General features: G+C 39.4%; 1 protein-coding gene across 1 annotated transcript in view; it reads left to right on the top strand.

Moving 5' to 3' along the window:
- The first annotated feature begins 435 nt into the window (after positions 1-435).
- Positions 436-21,253, top strand: part of Prrc2c (proline rich coiled-coil 2C) — a 127,005-nt gene continuing 106,187 nt past the window's right edge. The window contains exon 1 of the mRNA XM_023710188.1: positions 436-625. The gene's annotated coding sequence lies outside the window, so the exon portion shown is untranslated. The remainder of the gene's footprint in view (positions 626-21,253) is intronic.

The raw sequence follows: 21,253 nt of genomic DNA, 5'->3' as shown, positions 1-21,253 counted from the left end.
GATCCTCCTGTCTCGGGCTCCCAAATGATGGGATTACAGGCCAGCCCGGCTCTCCGGGATAATTTGAATCTTCTCAGTCTCCCTACACACCTCTTTATCTTGGCCCCTATTTCACTGAAAACATTCTTCCAAACTGCTGAACGAGTTTACATACCCACTCAGCAAACACACTCTTCTCATTTTACTGTGGCACACCAGTTTGTTAAGTGGTCTGTTGTTGAGTTCCCGAGACGTTCCAAATTAAAGCTTTGTCCTGCAGCGATTACTCGGGTTGCAGGAACCCCTTGCTTCCAGTAGGAGGCACTGTTCGGCCTTCTGCCAGGGCTGCGCCGGCGCCGAGGCGTCACGTGACCCAGCCGCCTCTGCGCCGGAGGGAGGTCCTGCAGAGATTTGCTTTACGTGCATAGCGTCATGACGTAGTACGTAGGGGCTGGCTTGCCGCCATCTTGCTTCTTTTTCTCGCTTGCTCTCACCCTCTCGGAAAGCAGAGAAAGTGCTTTGGCGGTTTGTCCATCCGCAGCTTCGGCTTCCCAGTCCGGTGGCCTCTCTCGCCACTCCTCCAATCCCAACTTCCCCTCCCCCTCATCGGACCTCGGTAGAGCCCTCGGAGTACGCAAACTGGCGGGTAAGGAAGGCGAGGGCAGCGGGGCCGGGATCAAAGAGGGCCCCATCGGGAAGGGCCGGCGTGCGGCGCCGGGCCGGGAGCGCGTCCGGGCCGGGCTCGGGCGCCTGCGGCCCGCTCCGGGGCTCCTCGGTGCGGCACCGGCTTTCCGTGTCCGGGGAAATCGGCCTGCGCCCCGGAGCGGGCACCCCGCGTCGGACCCGCCCCACGAGGTGTGCGGCGGGCGTTGTGGCCCTCGGGGCGCCCCGCAGCCGGTCCCCTGCCGGACCTCGCGGCCGCGTGGAGCGCCTCCGGGGCCAGGGAGTTTCCATCCCCCGGACTGCGGGTGATCCCCCGGTGCGAAAGCTGCGTCCCTCAAACGACCGCAGGGCTCAGCAGGGGCCTTTATGTGTCTGCCTTCGCGTGTAGTAGGTAGCGTTGGAGGGATCAGTGCGTGAGCGTCGGGATTAAAGACCTGATTCTTCGGGGAATGTGGACCAGCCCACTTCCGCCGGGGTCGCGCTAGCCAGTCCCCGGGGGCATTTGGGGAGCCCTTGCTCGCGCTAGGCCGCTCGCTGCATCCCCTCGTCGGCGTGGCGAATCCCACTCAGCTGCGCCCTGTTTTGGAGGTAGCGTTCGCATTATCGGTGTGAGGATGAGGATCCCACGTTAGCATGAACGAAAAAGTCGTGGGGACCATAGAGGACCACGATAATCAAGGATGGGAAACTTCGGAAAGCAGCTCCTGTAATTACTTTCAAGGAGTGCGTATTTGTTCTGACTTGACTTGTTAAGATCTTTCGAGTGACCTAACGTTCGCCGGGTTCTAGAGCCACCCGGATTTCCGCATTGGCCGGCCTTCAGCTTAGATTCATAGATTTATACCTCGGCAGGCAGAGGGCTTGGAATCGTACAGTAGGTGGCTGTGCTGTAAAATTTTCATTTGGAATGCACCGGAAGAATCGGAAAATTCTTAAGCGCTTGTTAGTCCTGCAAACAGAATTATTAGGGTGTTTTGAGCACCCGCCCACCAGCTCTTAACTCCAGCATTTAAAAATAAGGATTTAACCACCCATGTTGGTAATTGAGATGCTGCTATCACTGGAGCCATTTTTAGGTGTGTGTCGCGGATGTACTGCAGCATCTTTGGGCCTCACCCTAAATGCACTGATAACTCGAAAATTAGGAATAGAGTGTATTTTAGTTTTGTTTTTAGTATATAATTGAATAGTATTTCTCTAGAAGTGGGATTTTAGAGTCGGGCTGTTTAAATTGGGGGAGCAATGCAAGCTCGTCTGTGTGGCCGTTTTACCTCCACCTCCACCGCTAGTTACCTATGTTCTTCGTACAGTAACAAGTTCTTTATGTACATTATCTTTTTTAAAATTTCCTACAATTTTTTTAGGAGGTGCTCTGAATCCTCCTTTTATGGATGAGGAAAGGAAGTCCGAGACATTAAGTTGACCAAGGTCACACAACAGTAACTGGTGGTACAGTGCTGAATCTGGATTCAGACGCATATTGTTTAAAACACTCCCGAGGAAGATACTTTAAATCAAGTTGCTTCCTTGTTCCTTGTAATTCTGTGGTCTGTAGTGAGTAAAATGTAGCACTATTAATAGTGTTTCTTTACCTTCACTTTAGTATATGAACATTGTTGCATGTGAAGGTTACCGTGTTTCAAGTGTAAAAATTATGGATGGGACAAAAGCTAATTTTTTGTGTCCCTTACTTTTAAAGTCCAGTGAATGCTTGAAATTTAGCTCTATATTTACCACACGTATAACTTTTAAATTTTGAGATACTATTGGTAGACCAATCCTGCCTCTAAAATGGAGCTAAGAATAGCATCTCTTCAGGGCTTATTATGTATGCAACTTTAAGATCTATGTAAAGTACTTGTTACTGTCCGTAGTACATTTAAAAAGCCAACTACCAGTGGTGGGGGAAGAGGCAGAATCCTCTATTGGTAGAAGAGAATACTCTAAAATAAGTAGGTAATCTGTTATTTTCACAATGGCATATGTCTTTGGGGGGGTACTTAAATGATTTTTCCTTTTCCCCTCTCTGCTTCTCTCTTTACCTTCTGGATTTTACTTGTGAAAGATTTCTTGATGCTCTGTAGTATCACAGACAACATCTTGTTGAAAGTGGAAAAAAAGCAAAATTTCTGCTTCATTCCAGTGCCTCATCTCCTCTCTACTTTTATCTTTCTGGTAAACTATCTTTCAGGTTTGTATTATATCCCTGGGTGTACCCATAACACTACTTTGTTAGTTAGATGACTTTATGCTATTTATGTCTTACTATGGTTAACAAGAATTGATTGTCGATAAAATATACTATGGGCAACAAGAATTGATGAGTGGTAAAATTTGTAACTATATCTTGGGGTTTTTTTGTTGTTGGGGGTTTTTTTGGTTTTTTTTTTTGTTTTTGCGGAACGGGGGATTGAACTCAGACCCTTGAACTTGCCAGGGAAGTGCTTATTCTACTGAGCCATCTCCTCAGCCCCATAACTATATTTTAAAAAAGGAGATCTGAAGTTTTTTTTTTTTTTTTTTTTTTGCGGAACCGGGGATTGAACTCAGGCCCTGGTACTTGCCAGGCAAGCACTTATTCTACTGAGCTATCTCCCCGGCCCTAAGAGATCTAAAGTTTTGTTTAGGTTATGGCTAAAATTTCATTTCAGTAAGAGTTGTCACCTCAGTAGGACAATGCAATGAAAATTTATTGGTCTATGTTAATTGTTGGTTAGAAAGCTGAAAGTTAATGTAACTTTTCTGAGCCATTACATTTTAATTTCCCTAATAATACAGTAGGTGTGCCAGTCAGAACTTCTTGGGTCCAAGTATTCTGTGAAGGGTAACTTCATTAAATTTTCTATTGTGCTTTCGTCTTACAAACCTAAGTATATGCTAACCTTTTGCCAGCTTTATGGGCCTTATTTATGGGCCTTATTTTGATCTACAGTAGCAGAATCCTACTCATGTCATTTTGTTTTGTCTTTTCTGAGATAGGCCAGTCAGCAACTCAGACTGGCCTTGACCTCACTTTATAGCCCAGGCTGGTCTCGAACTCACAGCGATCCTCCTGCCTCAGTCTCCTGAGTGCTGTGATTACAAGCATGTGCCATCATGCCTGTTTACCGGGGATCTTTTTGTATTTGCTGGCAAATTTGAGTCAAACAAAAGGATTAACTTTCAACAGGAAAATTGTATGTTTTGCAGACATGGTTGGTGTCTACTGTTTTAAGGCACTGGAAGTGTTTCTTACTGTGCATCACACTCATGCTTTTGTGTTGTTGCTAGTTACTGAGCATAGAAGGATGGGATGTAGCTAGCATTTGTAGAGCACATTTCTGGTAAAGAAACACTATTGGCTATTATGTGTGTTTATGGTATGTACTAATTTTTTATTTACTTTTTATGTTTTTGTATTGGTCTTTTGTTACTAATTATAATTACAATTTTTGAGCTGAGGATGTGGTCTGTTAGTAGATTGCTTGCCATGTGTGAGCAAGGGCCAGGTACTGTCAAAAAAGAATTGGAGACGTGCTGAATAATTTAACAAACATTTAGCTAAGAATATTTTGGGGACATTATCTCTTTCTATACTGTGATAAATCTCGGAGATGTATTAGCTTATCTCCACTGCACTATTAGAAAACTAAGATTTGAATAGATGTAAATAATTTGTTCATAGTTATTTAGTCATTGATAATGATGAGATTTGATTAGTATTTACCTTCATGGGTTTTTAAGTGGTCAGTATTTCTCAAAGTCAATCACAATTTTTGCTTTATCTTTGAACTGCCTTGTCTGTTACTTAATATTTTATCTTAACTTTTCTTACTGCTTTTTAATTAAGGGAATGTAAAATAAGAATTTACAGGATTGTTCAATATTAACTACCCCCCTTCTAATATGTTTTAAAATAAACATACAATCTTAACTGCTCCTTTATAGAGCACTTAAAATAACCTAAATATCACCATTCCTTTGCATTCTACCCTTTGGGACATTACTGATACAAGAAATGAATGCTGCATAAAATCAGGCAACAGTTGTAGTTAATGAAGACCAGAAATAGTGAAAATCTAGAATGGAATAGATTCATCAAACAGAAATGACAGCATTACAGAAAGATATAAATTAGAGACTTGATACATACTTGGGACAACCATTTTGATGATGAACTGAAAAGAAGTCATTCTTTCTTCTTGTTCTTGTTATTTTTCTCTTTTGGCTGACTCAGCCCGCCCTATGGGCAGGGCTGGCAGCATGTGGTGCGAAGGATTGAACCGTGGTCCTCTACTTGCCTAAGCAGGCGCATTAGACTGCTGAGCTGTCTTGCCTGCCCCAGTAGGTTTGTTTAGATACAGAAATTTAATAGGATGTCTAGGGTAATCTGTGGCAAGAGAATGAGAATAAATGAAGTGACTACAGAAATGGAGGCAGTAAAAATCTGAAAATTAGATTATTGGAGCCAAATGTTGCAGAGCTCAGAAAAATGAGAAGCAAGCAGCCTTTGGATTTGACCTTAAGTTCCTTGATAATTCTAGAAAGAATTTAGGTCAAGTAATGAGGATGAAAGTTTAAGGAGTGGGATGGAGGATACTTGGTGAGACCTTGATTTTTAGGTTTGTGGGATATGCAAATGGAGTTGCCTGTGAAATTTAAAAAGAGGTCTAGCCCTGGATATTGCATGATACCAAGATGGAATATTGATCAGCATTACAGCAGAAGAGAAGCAGGATAAAGGAAAAATTAAAGGGAAATAAGTTCCAGTGAGTTTGGACAGTCCCTCCAAATCAATCTTGAGTCTGCAAGAGATGGTAGCCTATGTTATAGAGAAACAGAAGTAAATACTTGATGTACTTCTCTCTTTTCCAGTTGATAGTTGAAACTACAGGGTTGCTGTATATGGTTATGTGATTTGTGTGCCACACACAAAGGCACCAACCAAGCTGAATGAGGCAGTGAAAATTGAGACTCACCCTGTGCTCTGTTTGCGGAGTTCTGTGCCCCTTCCCTAGGCCTCCCAGAAGAAACTACCAACCCCTCTTCCCTTTCCTCCAAGGTAACAGCTCCTCACCAAAAAGAATAGCTGTGTCTTTCCGAAAGAATATATTCTTCGGGGCCAGGGAGATGGCTCAGTGGAATAAGCACTTCACTGGCAAGGGCAAAGACCTGAATTCAATCCCTGGTTCCACAAAAAAAAAAAAAAGAAGAATGTATTCTTCTATTTGCACAAAGAATCTGTGGAGACCAGTGGCAGCTCTGAAAGATTCCTTAGGGAAAACATGTTAAGGATACATTTAAAACAGCATCAGAAAAAATTGGGAGACTGGAGAAATGGTCCAAAGCGAACTGAGGAACAAAAAAGTAGCTAAGCAAGTAGAGAATTAAAGTTTTTCTAATGTATTTTCCTTTTTTTTTTTTTTTTTTAGCTGAACCGGGTATTGAACTCAGACCCTTGCACTTGCCAGGGAAGCACTTATTCTATTGAGCCATCTCCTTGGCCCCATGCTAATGTATTTTCTTTTGAGAAGGATTTTGTTGTTTGTTTGTTTGTTTGTTTGTTTTTGGGCTGCTCAGGATGCCTTCAGGGCAGGTCTGGTTTGGCATGAGGATGAAGGGATGAACCACAGGTACTGAGCCTGACTGCTTTGTTTCAACAGGCACTTAAACTCCTGAGCTAATGGGCAGGCCCCCTCTAATGTATTCTCAAGATGAGTATTATGATTTATTTTTAGTGAGTGTGAAATAGTATACATATATCATTTATTGAATGTTAAAGAGACTAGAGAATAAGTGAGTAAAATTATGATTAATACAATATTCAAATACCATTTTCTAGTTTTAATTAAAAGAGTTGGTAATACTTGTAACTTGGTCTGTATTTTAAGTAACTTTGATTTTTAGGTTCAAATTAATGAATCTTAATTGAGGAAGCACAGTATGGGAGGTACAGACTTATTATTCCTGAAGATAGAGAAATGGAGCAGATAGAGAAATTTTGGTTTCCAAACAGGGAAAGGACATTGAAAGATTTTTGAGAGAGGTGAAGTTTAGTTATATTGATGTATGTTTTAAAATTTATATTAAAAAAATTACTGGGGACTGGAGAGATGGCTCAGTAGAATAAGCGCTTCCCTGGCAAGCACAAGGGCCTGAGTTCAATCCCCAGTTCTGCAAAGAGAAAAAAAGAAAATTACTTTTCGTGTATTCTGTATTTTAATACATAGAGATTTATGTAGCTTCCACAGTACAGATTCAGCTTGTAAAAACAAATTCTATGGGCAAGAATTTTTCTTAACATTTTAGAGGCAAGGAAAGTGTTTTTCTTCTTCTTCTTCTTCTTTTTTTTTTTTTTATTCTTCTTCTTCTTCTTCTTCTTCTTCTTTTTTTTTTGTTGGGGGGAACCTAGGATTGAACTCAGGCCCTTGCGCTTGCCAGGCAATTGCTTATTCTACTGAGCTATCTCCTAGGCCCCAAGGAAAGTGTTTTTCATGATGAGGAACTGTTTAACAGGGTGGGAAAAGCCAAGAATTTTCTTCATGTACTGATTTTTTTTTTTTTTTAATCAGAAAGAAAATGTGAATATAGTTGTATTTGCATTCACCTTGTACAGGGAAAAAATGAAAGTGGGAATAAGAGATAGATTTAATATGTCAGACCCAGCATATGTCAGTGGAGAAGTTGGAATTAACGACTTGGTAAAGGGATTCTTTATACATTGAGCCAGGCATAGGGGCACGCTTCTGTAATCACAGTTCTCTGTAGGCTGAGGAAGAGGATCACCTTGGGTTTGAGGGCAGCCCAAAGTACATGGCAAGACCTTATCTCAGAAAACAGTCCAACCCATAAACCCTTTATATAAAAGATTCAGAATAATGGTGCTGGATGAGCATCTTGGGAAAAACATTTCTTTTTAGTCCATAATAGCCAAACTTAATGTTACTGCTTTCTAAAAGATAAGATTGACTAGGAAATTGTTTTGTTTTATTTGTAATATATTTTTAAAATATTAATTACCATTTTGTAAATTCTTATTATTGTAATACACTACTGAGTTTTGTACATATATATTTATTAAGTTTTACAGTTGTATTCAAGTGGATATTATAAGCCACAGGTGAGGAAATAAGAAATTTGTTGAAAGTAAAGTGATAGATGTATCTATGACTCTTTAGCTACTGTTACAGCTGAAATTGAAACAATTTTAAGAAAGGTAGTTATGTAACATGAGTAAGTAAACTATAAATTGTCAGTAAGAGTGCCCTGGCATTCACCTCATCAAGTAGATGGTGTATGCAAAAGCTTTACTTTTCCAGAACAGTGTTTTTCAGTACAAAAAATTTGATAGCCACATTGCTTCTCTGATAGTTAAGGATTTAATTCACATATTTTGGTTTCAAAGAAGAGCCTATGGCCTTCCACAATTCTGATTAGAACTCTTTTTTTCTTTCTGATTAAAACTCTTAACATGTATTTATGCTTTTTGAAAAGATATGACAGTTTTAATGTTTTGCTATGATGCTACTTGTAGTAGCGCTAAGTCAGTATATAATATTCTTAGCTTTATTATAGCAGCAAATTAACCTTAAAAACGTTGTATATACCCCACACAAAGAGTAAAAATTAATAATATGCCAGATACTCAGATACACATATATTAAAGTGTTGTATTGTTCCTCAATGAGTTTTTTCAGTTAATGTGTTAATTGAAGCTAAAAATTTGGGCCGGCTCAAATTTTAATAGCTCAGTGGACTAAAGTGCCTCCTTAGGCAAGCTTAGGCAAACTCGGGGACCACCATTTGATTCCCCCCCTCCCCCACGCCACGCCAGCCCTGCCCCTCAGGGCGGGCTGAGCTGGCCAGAGTCCAGGTGTAGTGGTGCACACCTGTAATCTCAGCGCTGGGGAGGTTGGAAGCAGAATGATCACCACGAGTCCGAGGTGCATAGTGAGACCCTGCAACGACCAAATACATTTAAAAAAAAAAAAAGAGAGAAAGAAAGAAAAGCTAAAAAGTTGTTCCTGAGGCAGTGTGTTGTAAAGAGGTAAAGGTAGGTTCAGGTTCTTCGTTCTCCCCCTGTTTTCCAGATAGCTTGCATTATAGGTATGTTCCACTGCACCTGTTTAAAAGGTACCTATGTTTATATATTTTTAAATACCCATTTGATGTCATCCTACGCTGCAGAATTACTAATTGATTATAACAAATGAAAGAGGCCTTAGAAGTTGACCAATTCATCCTAACCTAGGCAATAATAATCTTTATAGTACTTTTTGACTAGGACCTTGCTTTTGCTTAGATGCCTTTCATAGTCAGGTTTCTGTAGTCAATTGTTAACATTCAGGAGATAAAGAGATAAATGAAGATGGACCTTATTACTTTATTGTCCACCATTTTTTTCCAGCCTTCCAGCAATCCTACTTTCGGGTCATAGCCTGATTTATTTCTCTTGCTCTTATTCTCTTAAGTTTCCACAAATGAGAGGGAAAACATTCAGTACTGTCTTTTCATGCTGGCTACTAGTTCTATCCATTTTTCTGGAAATGAAACTCATATAATTTTATTCTTCATTATGGCTAAAATACTCCATGGAGTGCGTGTGCATGTGTATATGTGTGTTTCCGTTTCCCCCTGCAAGCACCTAGGCTGATTCCATATCTTGGCTATTGTAAATAATGCCATAGTAAACATGGCTATACCATTCTCTCTTGTATGTTGACTCTATTTCTTTTGGATGGATATAACTGGGTCACGTGGTAGTTCTATTTTAGTTTTTTCACGAATCTCCATACTTTTTCCCTTAGAGACCATACTAACTTACATTCCCACAGCTGTATATAAAGGTTCCTGTTTCTTCATATTCTCTGCAGTATTTTTATTGCTTGTTAATAGCTATTATACTTGGAGTGAGATAGCATTACAGTCTAGTTTTGGGGGAGTGTGGCTGGTGCGGGATGTCGTGCTGGGGCATAGTCTCATTTTGATTTGGTTTCCGTGGTAGCCAAAGATGATAAGCTTTTTTAATATATTTATTGGCCATTTTATTTTGTATGAGAAATACCCATTTAGATCTTTCGCTCATTTTGATTGGACTTGTTCTTTTGTGAATATTAAATCCTTACAATTCTTTTTTTTTTTTAAACAAATGATTATATGTCTTTCCATTAGGTTTTTTTTTTTTTTTCTTTTTTCCATTAGTTATTAACACTCCCACCCCTGAAAAAAAGAAAAACAAGACCCCTGGGGTTGTGGGTAGATAGAAAAAGCTAAACCTTCTTTCTGGATACAGCCTTAAGGTGCATAGTTGCTAGTATTAGACACTAGTTCAGTGCCTCACCAAAATTACATATCACTTCACAGCTCTTTAGGTTGCTTAGCAAACTGTGAAAATAGAGAATGCTAAGCTCTATTTTAAAATAACTTACTTCCATTTATGGATAACAGTTGGAAAGTTTTTTCTTTGTAGTTAGCCTTGTTTGTTGGTGCTTATCATAATGAAGCCTGCAGTTGAGTGTGGTACTCTAAGCATAATGTAATGCAGAATTCAATAGAATGCTACAATTTCAAGCCTGTGTACATTATTGCTTTTGTATGAAAACAACAAATTTTATAAAAAGTGCTGTCACACTACTACTGGCTATTGCAAAGCTAGGACCTGTTCTGATAAATGAGGTGGTTGTGTGTTCTGCGTTTTGGAATTTGGTGTTTTTTTGTTTTGTTTTTTTTCTTTTTTTTTTTGTGGAACCAGAGATTGAACTCAGGCCCTTGTGCTTGCCAGGGAAGTGCTTATTCCGCTGAGCCATCTCCCTGGCCCCCTTTGTTTCGATTTTGAGACAGGCTCTTAACTATGTTGCCCAGGCTGGTACTGAACTGGCAGTCCACACCACCTTCTTAGCAGCTGGGACTGTAGGTGCCCACCACTGTCCTGTAATGAAATTCAGGTTGTTGTCGTTTTTTGAAGTACTGTTTTGAACTAAGACTGCATCACTAGTAATCCTTTAATTCATCCTGAAATTCAAGACTATTTTTAACTCTTAGAAAGTCACTTGGTTCGATTCCTGGCACCACAGGCTGCCCCGACCCCCACCCTGGGCACACTGAGCTTATCACCGAGTCTGGGTTTGGTGGCGCAGGCCTCTATTCCCAGCGCTCAGGAGGCTGAAAACAGAATCACCAAGAGTCCAAGCTGCATAGTGAGACCCTGTACCAGATACATTAAAAAAAAAAAAAAAAAAAGTCACGTCACGCCTACCTTCCAAGTCTATCTTAGTTACTGACTTTAAAAAGGTTAGTGTCAGCATGTGGTTATTCAGATCACATTAATTGTCAGGATCCAAGGAGGATCGATTCTAGAATTCTCTCACATGTGCATAACTTTATTTTTTTCTCCCATAGTTTTATATCTGTAAATTATTTATGATACCTAAAACTATGTAAATGCTAATCAATTTAATGTATTCATTTTAATTTACCTTTATTATTATGTTTTTTATGTATTTTTCCATCTATGAATGGTTGAATCCATAAATGTGAAACTTATAGGTAGAGGAGTGACTGGTTCATATCGTGACATCATTCTTTAAACATAAAATGATTTTCCACTTAAAAAATATTTGATATTCTCATTTGTATTTATTTAAGGGGTTTGTAAAGGCGAATACTGTTTTAAAAACAAAGCATGGTTAGAAAGAGAAGTGAATCAACTTTTTAAAAATTTTGTTTTATGACTGTTGATTGGCTAGGAACTAGAAATGACAATAATTTGGATTTTTGAATTAAATTTTAAATAGACAGTTAAAATTTAAGTAATAAAATGCTATTTTTTGAATGAGTGGCTTCACCCCCCCCCCAGCTTGGCTCAGGGTGCCATATAGATGACTCAAACAAAGCTTATTTCTCAAAGTTTTAGAAACTGAAAATTTGTGGTAAGGATGTCACCATGGTCCATGTCTGGTGAAATCTTTCTTACTGTACATGGCCTCTTACAGTGTTTTCTCATGGCAGTGAGCACTCTAGTCCCTAGTAAGGGCACTAAAATAGCGCTCTTGATCTTATCAAAACCTAATAACCGGGGCTGGTGAGATGGCTCAGTGGTCTAAAGCACCTACTTAGAAAAAGCTTAACAAACACAGGGACCGCGGTTCAATCCCCCAGCACCACATGCCAGCCAGCCCCGCCCCCTGGTGGCTGAGCTGGCCACACACACACACACACACAAATAAATAAATAAATAAATAAATAAATAAAATTAAAAAAAAAAAACCTAATAACCTCCCACACTTTCAATTTGCAGGTATTTGCATGTTTAGAGTTTCAGACATGAATTTGGGGAATGCACAAATCAGTGCCCCTGCACCTTCATCCTTTTTGTACAATAAATGGGGCGTTTGGGGCCGGGGAGAAAGCTCAGTAGTGCAAGGTCCTGAGTTCAGTCCCCAGTTCCACCAAATAAATAAAGCGTTGATTCTTAAGCTTTTTTTTTTTTAATTTTTTATTTATTTGTGTGTGTGTGTGTGTGTGTGTGTGGTTAGCTCAGCCCACCAGGGGGCGGGGCTGGCTGGCATGTGGTGCTGAGGGATTGAACCGCGGCCCCTGTGCTTTGCTAAGCTTGTTCTAAGTAGGTGCTTTAGACCACTGAGCCATCTCACCAGCCCTAAGCTTTTTAAATTATTCAGGATTTTTTTTTGGCTGGCTCAGGCTACCTTAAGGGTGGTTATGGTATGGCATGTGCCGGGGATTGAACCGTGGTTCCCTGGGCCTAACTGGGTTTGCCCAAGCAGATGCTTAAACCACCGAGCTAACTGGCAAGCCCCCAAGCTTTTTATAATATTGAGCTTCAAAATTACTTTTTTTTTTTTTTTTTTTGGACATAAGAGCTCTGGGTACTCTTGTATATTAGGGGAGGGTCTATAGGGTGTTCATGGTTTCACTACTAGATTGGACTTGTAGTGATTCTCCTGTTTTTTTTTTTTTTTTTTTGCGGAACCGGGGATTGAACTCAGATCCTTGCGTTTGCCAGTCAAGTGTTTATCCTACTGAGCCATCTCCCCGGCCCCAATTCTCCTGTTCACAGCCTCCCAAATGTTGGGATTACAGGCACATACCACCATGCCCAGTCTCGATAGCTGTCTCAGCGTGCCCAGCAAAGCAGGCCTGGGGGTTGAACTCCTGGCCCCTGCGCCTGCTTGCTGGTGCTTTAATCTGCTGAGCTATTTGGCTGGCCCTCTGGGTACTCTTGGCTAATGCTTAGGCTGGCCTCAAACTGAAGATGCTTCTGCTAGCATTGTGTGTGCCATCATTGCCAGCCTTTTTTCTTTTTTTTTTTTTTTTATACCAGGAATTGAAATCAGGACCTTGTGCTTGCCAGGCAGGCACTTATGCCATTGAGCTATCTCCCTGGCCCCATTCCTAACTTTTGAATGATAATTTGCTAATCAAGATTCACTGTTTTGGTTCCACAGTGTTTTTGCCTTGATGTTTTGCTCCATATTATGATAAATTATTGGGTAATGAAAGCTTGCTTTATTTAGCTTTTTTTTTTTTTAGTAATGTATTTGGTTGTTACAGGATCTCACTACGCTGCTCAGACTCATAGTGATTCTTCTGTTTTCAGCCTCCCCAGTACAAGGATTATAGGCATGGACCTCCACACTCAGACTCTGGCCCACTCAGCCAGCCCTGGGGGCAGGGCTAGCACAGCATATGGTGCTGGGGATCAAAACCCAGTCCCTGAGCTTGCCTAAGTGGGCACTTTAGTCCGTGGAGCTATCTTCTTTTTCTTTTGTTTTTTTGCTTGTTTGTTGTTGTTGGAACTGGGGATTGAACTCAGGCCCCTGACAAGCATTTATTGTACTGAGCCATCTCCCTGGCCCTCTATTGAGCTGTCTTCCTGGCCCTCTAAATGATTTTTTTTTTTAATTTATTTATTTATTTTTGTGTGTGTGTGTGGCCAGCTCAGCCCACCAGGGGGGCGGGACTGACTGGCATGTGGTGCTGGGGGATTGAACCGTGGTCCATGTGCGTTGCTAAGCTTGTTCTAAGTAGGTGGTTTAGACCACTGAGCCGTCTCACCAGCCCTAAATGATTTTTAAAATAACATAATGTTACGTTGTTCAAAAATTCCTCTGTTCTGTAATGAAAACTGATTTTTCTTATGAAATTTATCTTGGATACTGGCTTTCATCCTGTATTCAATCCTAGCTCCAATAAAGACATCCCCCCCCGCCCCCGCCCCGTACGGGGGTTAAACCTGTGACCTTGGCTTGCCAGACAGGTGCTTATGCCACTGAGCTATCTCCCTGGCCCGAAAATATCATCTTGATGAGTTAGGCTGTAAGTTCTTCTTAGTCCCAGTCTAATCATTTTTTTGCTACTACACATTTAGACCTGTGTAGACCTGTTTTTAAAAACGAGCTTCTGAATATATTGCTAGGTTAAAATGTATAGAATGCAGTTCTCTGCAGTGACAAAAAGTGGGAGAAATAAATGTCAAAAGTACTAAACATTTTAAGACTAAAAACAGGGAAAATGCTTCTGGGGAAGTTGGAGGAGGTGAGTGTGTCAAGGAGAGCAGAGTAGTTTTTGTTTTTAATTTTGAGGGGAATCATTTCATTCTTAGAGAAAAACTGCACAAAATAGTAAATTGAAAAAGCAATCTATAGTAAACTTGGCTCTTACATACTCATTAATACTATTGTTATTGTTATTTACGAGTTTTAGTCCTCCTGAAATTTGCCATTCCCTTGGCTCTCTTCTTAGTCCATTCACTCAGCTCTAATAAAATACCTGAGACAAAATTAATTCTCAAAATTGTAGAGGCTGGAAAGCTCAAGTTGAAGGTACAGTTGAGTTGTTTGCTGAGGACCAGTCTTTACCAAGTGGTGTCTTCAACACTGTGTCCTCATTAAAAGTGTGGACATAGGGGCAAGAGGTCTGTTTTCCTCCAGCCCTTTAATAAGGCACTCATCTCGCTCTCATGGCCTACTCACCCACTGAAGGGCACCATCTTTGAATGCTGTTGCATTGAGGCTTAAGTTTCAGCATGAGGTTTGGAGGGTACACAAAAACCAACTAACCATTGCAGGTTTGACTCCAGTAATTCTTTTGGCAGTATTTTTACCTTTTATTTATACATGGCTGGCAGCTCTGATGCAGCTCTTGATTTAACCCAGATGCTTTTGTGCTTCCCACCACTTTTTTTTCCTAGGCTAAACATTGGCGAGAATCTTAACTGCACAGATTTGAGGATACTGTATATACATACGTGCTTCTGTCAGCCTTCAGTGTTGCTTGCCAGTCCCTTGTTCTCATAGTTGCTGTCTTTCCTATTCTCCGTTTGCTTTTCAAATCTTTTCTAGCCTCATGCTAAACTGTTTGCATTCAGTGAATGAGGACAGCATGTCTGTTTATCTTTTCCCAACATTGCCTAGTGTAGGATAGACATTGAGTACATAACATGTGTGAGCGAATGAGGAATAAACTGTGATTTTAAAGTTGTCAAGAAACTTTGTGGTGTTCTGGTCTATAGACAATTTAAATTATGTATCTAAAGATTGTGGCTTGAAGGAAGGTTTTGGGGATTAGCTTTACTGTTACTGTTTTAAGCAATGAACTGTAGATGATGAAATGGCCAAAGGGGAAAGCCCTTTAGAGATAGAAGCTTTACATTTTTTCCCTATAAACCTTAAACTTATGATACATGTGATTTTATGAAACCTTTTGGAAAAATTTTTTGTTACCATTGCTTGGTGCCATCCTTTCATTTTGAGAGGTTGCTCTTGTATTATGACAGACTACTACTTTCCTGTATTTCTTTTAGACTTTTTGGGAATGATTTGCTTTAAAAACTGTAGCTTTCCACTTTCCCTCTTATTTTTTCACCCCAGAAACCAACTTGTTACAGGGCATTTTTTATTGTTTAGAATTTTGAAAATGCAGGTACCTGTTTTGTCATATCTAGTTTAACTGGAAAATGCTAGGTTCTTTTTTTTTTAAGCTTTCATTGGTCAAGAGAACTTTGAATTTTAGATGATTACAGGGTGTGTTTTATCAAAAGGCTTTGACCTTCAGCCATTAATGATGTTGATTTTTTTTTTTTTTTTTTTGATACTGGGTCTTACTACGCAGTTCAGACTCAGTGATCCTCCTGTCTCAGCCTGCCCAGAGCTGGGGTTACAGGCATGCCCCACCAGCACACAGTACTGAGGATCAAAGTTAGGTCCTTGCACTTGCTGCCAAGCTATTTCCCCAGCCCCAGTGATGTAGATTTTATGTACAGAGTAATAAGCAAGATGGTAGTATAGAAGAATCAGTAAATAGTAGAAATAGGAAGACATTTTTTTCAAAATTAGAAATGATAAAGGTAGAAGATACATTTCTTTCCCCTCAAGTTTTTAAATCAAGCTAGCAAGCTGAAGACAATGCTCACCTGCTTACTGACTGAGCTTGCTGCTCAAGGGCCTTTGAATTACTGATTATTTAAATTATACCATTGTTACTTAGGATCTGCTTATATGAATGCAGCCACTAGACTTTTAATTAGTTGTTCCTTCCCTCCTGTGGCATTTAGAATAAACTGATGGACAGTGCTTCTCTAGCAGGCTCTGCTTCTCAATTGTAACTGTATTTTAGACACACTTGGGGAGCTTTTCAAAGAATATTGTTGCTGTCTTCACCTCGGAAATTTTCCTTTGTCTACCTTTGGGCTCTGGCAGGCGAGATTTTTTTTTATACTTGTGTAGCCTGAGTTAACAACCACTGATGGGTTTCCTCACTTGTTTCTTGTTCAGATAGATCTTCTGGACTTTACCATCTATTGAAAGTCTCTTTTTTTCTCTTTTGCTACCCATTTATCCAGTTGAGTCTTTCATATATCCTAACATTTAATAATATAGCCTAACATTTAATACATTTAATAGTTGTTCTCAGTGCATATTTTTTTTTAATTTTTTTTAATTTTAGTTATTTGTGTGTGTGTGTGTGTGTGTGTGTGTGGCCAGCTCAGCCCACCAGGGGGCGGGGCTGGCTGGCATGTGGTGCTGGGGGATTGAACCACGATCCCTATGCTTTGCTGAGCTTGTTCTAAGTAGGTGCTTTAGACCACTGAGCCATCTCACCAGCCCTTTCAGTGCATATTTGTTATAAAAATGGTTTGGTGAATATTGTTACTGCACTATTAGGGAAGCCTTATTGTCTTTGTAGCCTGTAGAGCAGTGACAGTGAACATTTTAGAATTTTCAGTGATAACAGACATCCCTCAGTGGCATGCATGCCATAGGATTGCCATCACTGCTACAGAAGATTACTTTGCTAGATTATTTATTTAGTTTTTTTGAGACAGAGTTTCACTGTATAAATCAGGCCGGCATTGAACTCTCTTTGTAGCCGAGGCTGGTCTTGAACTCAACTCATAGTGATCCTCCTGTCTCATCTTGCCAAGTGCTGGGATTTCAGGCATGCACCATTAACCTGTCTACTTTGCTATGTTGTACTTTGGAAAATATATGAAATTACTCTTACAAGCTTTAGAGGGACATCAGTTTCTATTTTCAAAGGTATATAGTAGAGAAGTATGTTAGGTTTCCATGCAAATGCACAAAAATTAGCAGTACATAAGCCTTTGTAAGGGATAGTTAATGACAATGATATGATAAATGTTCATTTAATGTCCAGGTAGTTATGCATATGTGTTCGTAAATTTACTTTTTCTGATTTTTGTTTGATGTCTAAATCATAGTTGACTGCTGGTAATAAACTATGCAAAGTGAAACTGCAGACAGGATGGGTAGCCTACCATAATAGGTGTTCAGTAAACAAGTTTCAAAATATGAATCATTTAGCGACTGACTTGTATTATAAACTTCTATCATGCACCAACTTGCAAAGATTGCAGATAGTCATGCATACTAGTATTTTGGATCCATAGCTGTTTTTTGTTTTTAAGTATACCTTTATGCTTAGGAGTTTTTGTATTAGTTTATGTAAAAACTGGTCTGTTTTATATGCATTTGTGTGTTCGTGTGCTTTTTATGTCAGTACTACACCAGACCACATTGAGGCTATTTTCTTTATGCCAGGTGTTGCCACACTTTTTCTGTAATGGATGCGATAGTGGTAACTACAAAAATTGGTGGAGTGTCATTTGACTCCCTTTTTTTCTTTTTTCCTTTCTAGTTCTGGAGATTTAACCAGAGGTCTTGCACTTCATAAGCATGTGCTTTTCCACTGAGCTATACTGTACCCAGTGAACTTCCCTCAACCCCTGAAAAAAACTTTTATGTTTTATCAGTTTTGTGGCCTGTTTTTTTTTTTTTTTTTCTTCTTCTTTCCTACTTCAGTTGGCAAACTTTAAACTTACTGTTTTATCTGGTAATTAAAAGATTTAAGAGTACTTTCCCCCTGAAGTATGTGTGATTGTATACTTGATACAAAGAATTTCATGCATCATTGTAATTTTAGTCTTTCATTGATTTTTTTTTTTTTCCCCCCCAGAACCGAGCATTAAACTCAGGTCCTTGTGCTTGGCAGGGAAGTGCTTATTTCACTGAGCCATCTCCCTGGCCCTGAAAATTTTTAATTGATTTACTTCTACATTCCCCTGCCCCCCGTGGCTAATTTTGAAGCTACAAAAATTTTAAATTGTTTTCTTGTCATTTCCAAGGAGAAAGCACCATTTTGATTCCTTATTATGCTGTGAGGTTTTGTTTTGTTTTCCTTCTTTGGTGTTGATTTCATTACTGCATTATTTTCCACATTCCTTATTAGGGCTGTTGATTTCTGTCTTCATTCCTTGCCAGCCTGTTTTCCTTCCTTTGCAATCTGCTATCCACTTAGTTTATCTCTAATATGAGACTTTTATTTGACTTATTTGTTTATTTATTGTGGTACCGGGGATTGAACTCAGGCCCTTGCACTTGCCAGGCAAGTGCTTATTCTACTGAGCCATCTCCCCAGCACCTTGCGGTTTTAGATTTTATGGTATGTTTGAGTTGAATTTTGATTTTGGAATAGAACAGTTAATGTTTTTATATATTAATAAACTGCCCCAGTATTTTTTGTTGGGAAGACTTTTATCAGAATTTTCTTTGCATTTGTCAAAAGCAAATATTCGTATATTTACATTTCAAGCTATTTTATTTTTTGTTTTGTTTTGCATTGTTTTTGTATTTTAGGGAAGGGTCTACAGGGTGTTCAGGGTATCACTACTACATCGGACTCCTAGTGATCTGCCTGTTTACAGCCTCCCAAATGCTGGGATTACAGGCACACGCCAGCGCGCCCAGTCTTCAAGCTATTTTATTTTTACTTTAGTACCTCACTGTTTTCACCTGATTTCAGTCTTCATGAAGTCAGGTGGTATCTTTTTTTTTTTTTTTTTTTTTTTTTTTGCGGAACTGGGGATTGTACTCAGGCCCTTGCGCTTCTCAGGGAAGTGCTTATTCTACTGAGCCATCTCCTCGACTGGTATCTATTTTCAAATCTTATTCATTATTAGGCTAATAAAAAGTTCTCTGCATTTCTTTATGAAGTTTAGAGTCAACTTGACAAAGTCTTGTCTTCAAAAAAAAAAGTCTTCAGAGGTTTTTGTTTTGGAGTGCTTAGAATCTGTAGATAATTTGGTAAGATCTGACATCTTAATATCTTAATATTGGCTGGGTTTTTTTATTTGTTTTGTGGAGCCAGGGATTGAGCTCAGACCCTTGGGCTTGCCAGACATGCATTTATTCAGTTGAGCCATCTCCCCAAGCCCTATATTGGGTTTTGTGGTGGCATATATTTGTGGTGGTTCTGGTGGCATATATTCATTTATCTAGCCTTTCTTTGATACTTTGTAGTTCTCAGAATATAGGTCTTCTGTTAGATACATCTCTGAGTATTTCATTTTTTAATTCCATTATGCGTCATTATTTTCAGTTTCTGATAATTGATTATAGATTTCTTAATGCTTCTTATGCTTGGGCTGCACTGAGTCTTTTTAAAATCTGGTTTTATAATTTCATCAAATTAACCTTTTTGGCCATTTTTTCCTGGTTTCTCGACTCCCTCTTTGGGCTTCCTAAAGTTGTCTCAAGGCCCATTGTTAAGAGTGTTGTTTTGTTACTGGCTTCTGTTGGTAGTGGTGTAGTGCAGGCTGGCCTCAAACTCACCATAATCCTGCTTCAGTCTCCTGAGTGCTGAGATTACAGGGTGTGCATCACTGTGCGTAGCTTGTTTTATTATTGTGTTTTCTCTTTGTGGGGTAGTTTCTGTTGATGGCTTTTATATTCACTGTTCTTTCCTTTGAAGGGGTCTCAAATGCTGCTTTACTTATCATAAATTTATCCAGTATGTTTTTCATTTCTACAAGTTTTCATATTTTTGTACTTTTTGTATGTTCTGTTTGTATAGGATCTTTACTATAGCTTGTTGGATAAATAAGGTATAGTTCGAATATAACTGATTTTTTTTTTTTTTTTTTGTGGCCCTGGGGATTGAACTCTGACCCTTGCACTTTCCAGGGAAGCACTTATTCCACTGAGCAATCTCCCCAGCCCCTAACTGAAAAATTTTTGTCCACTAATTTTTTTTTTTTTTCTTTTTTTGCGATACGGGGGATTAAACTCAGGACCTTGCACTTGCCAGGCAAGCACTTACTCTACTGAGCAATCTCCCCGGCCCTTTGTCCACTAATTTTAATATCTACAGTGATACTGATACTGGTTTCAGTTCATTGGTAGTCTCTTATACTGTGATTCATGTTTTTCTACGTTTTTCTTTTTTTGACTGGCTCAGCCTGCCTTAAGGGCGGGTCTGGTAAGGCAGGTGGAGGTGGGGTTAGGTGGGGTTAGACCGGGTATCCTGTTCCTGACTGCGTTTGCATAAGCAGGTGCTTAAACAACTGAGCTAACAGGCAGGCCCCGTCTGTTTCTTTGTTTACATGATAATTTTTTAGTGAATGCCACTTTGTGGATTATTTCTTCTCCGGTAATGAGTATCTTTTTCATTTTTTTAAAAATAGTATTTAAGTTGCTTCCACCTTTCCATAAACACTTAGATCCTTTGGTCAGTTGACTTTCAGATTGTTAGGATTTTAGCCACCACTCCTGAGGCAAGGTGTTTCTGAGTACTCACCTAGTACCTAGTAAGTCATGATTTTTAAAAATCTGACTTGTAAGAATAATACTATTCCCATCCCTTTTTTGAGAACTAGGCACTGGTCCCTTAAGGTGGTTCATTCCTGTGTTTTGAGCACTAGATGCTGGTTCTTTAAGGTGGTTCATTCATGTTTCATAGTAATTTCCCCCACAGATATGTAGATTGGTACTTAAAGGGGAACCTCTGCAGGCCTGTGTGTTTTCTTTCTGTGTGGCCTTCTTTCCAGCAGTGTATCATAGCTTACCTTGTTATCCATGAACTCTTTTTTAAAAAATTTTATTCAGAAAGAAGTAGTGAGACAGTTTCAAAACAGGTTAGTAGAACAGTTACAATAATTAATACATTGTATATTGTTGTCTTCATAGTAGTTATTCATAGTACAAGATGCAGACGTGCTATCTTGTCTAAACACTATTCCATAAACTCTTTTTTATAAACTTTTTTTTTTTATTGGCACAAGTCTTTTTTATTTATTTATTTATTTTATTTATTTTGT

The sequence above is a fragment of the Octodon degus genome, unplaced genomic scaffold, assembly GCF_000260255.1.
Source record: "Octodon degus isolate 3935 unplaced genomic scaffold, OctDeg1.0 scaffold00017, whole genome shotgun sequence".
NCBI classification, from domain to species: Eukaryota; Metazoa; Chordata; class Mammalia; order Rodentia; family Octodontidae; genus Octodon; species Octodon degus.
This window is presented reverse-complemented; position numbering and strand designations above follow the sequence as displayed.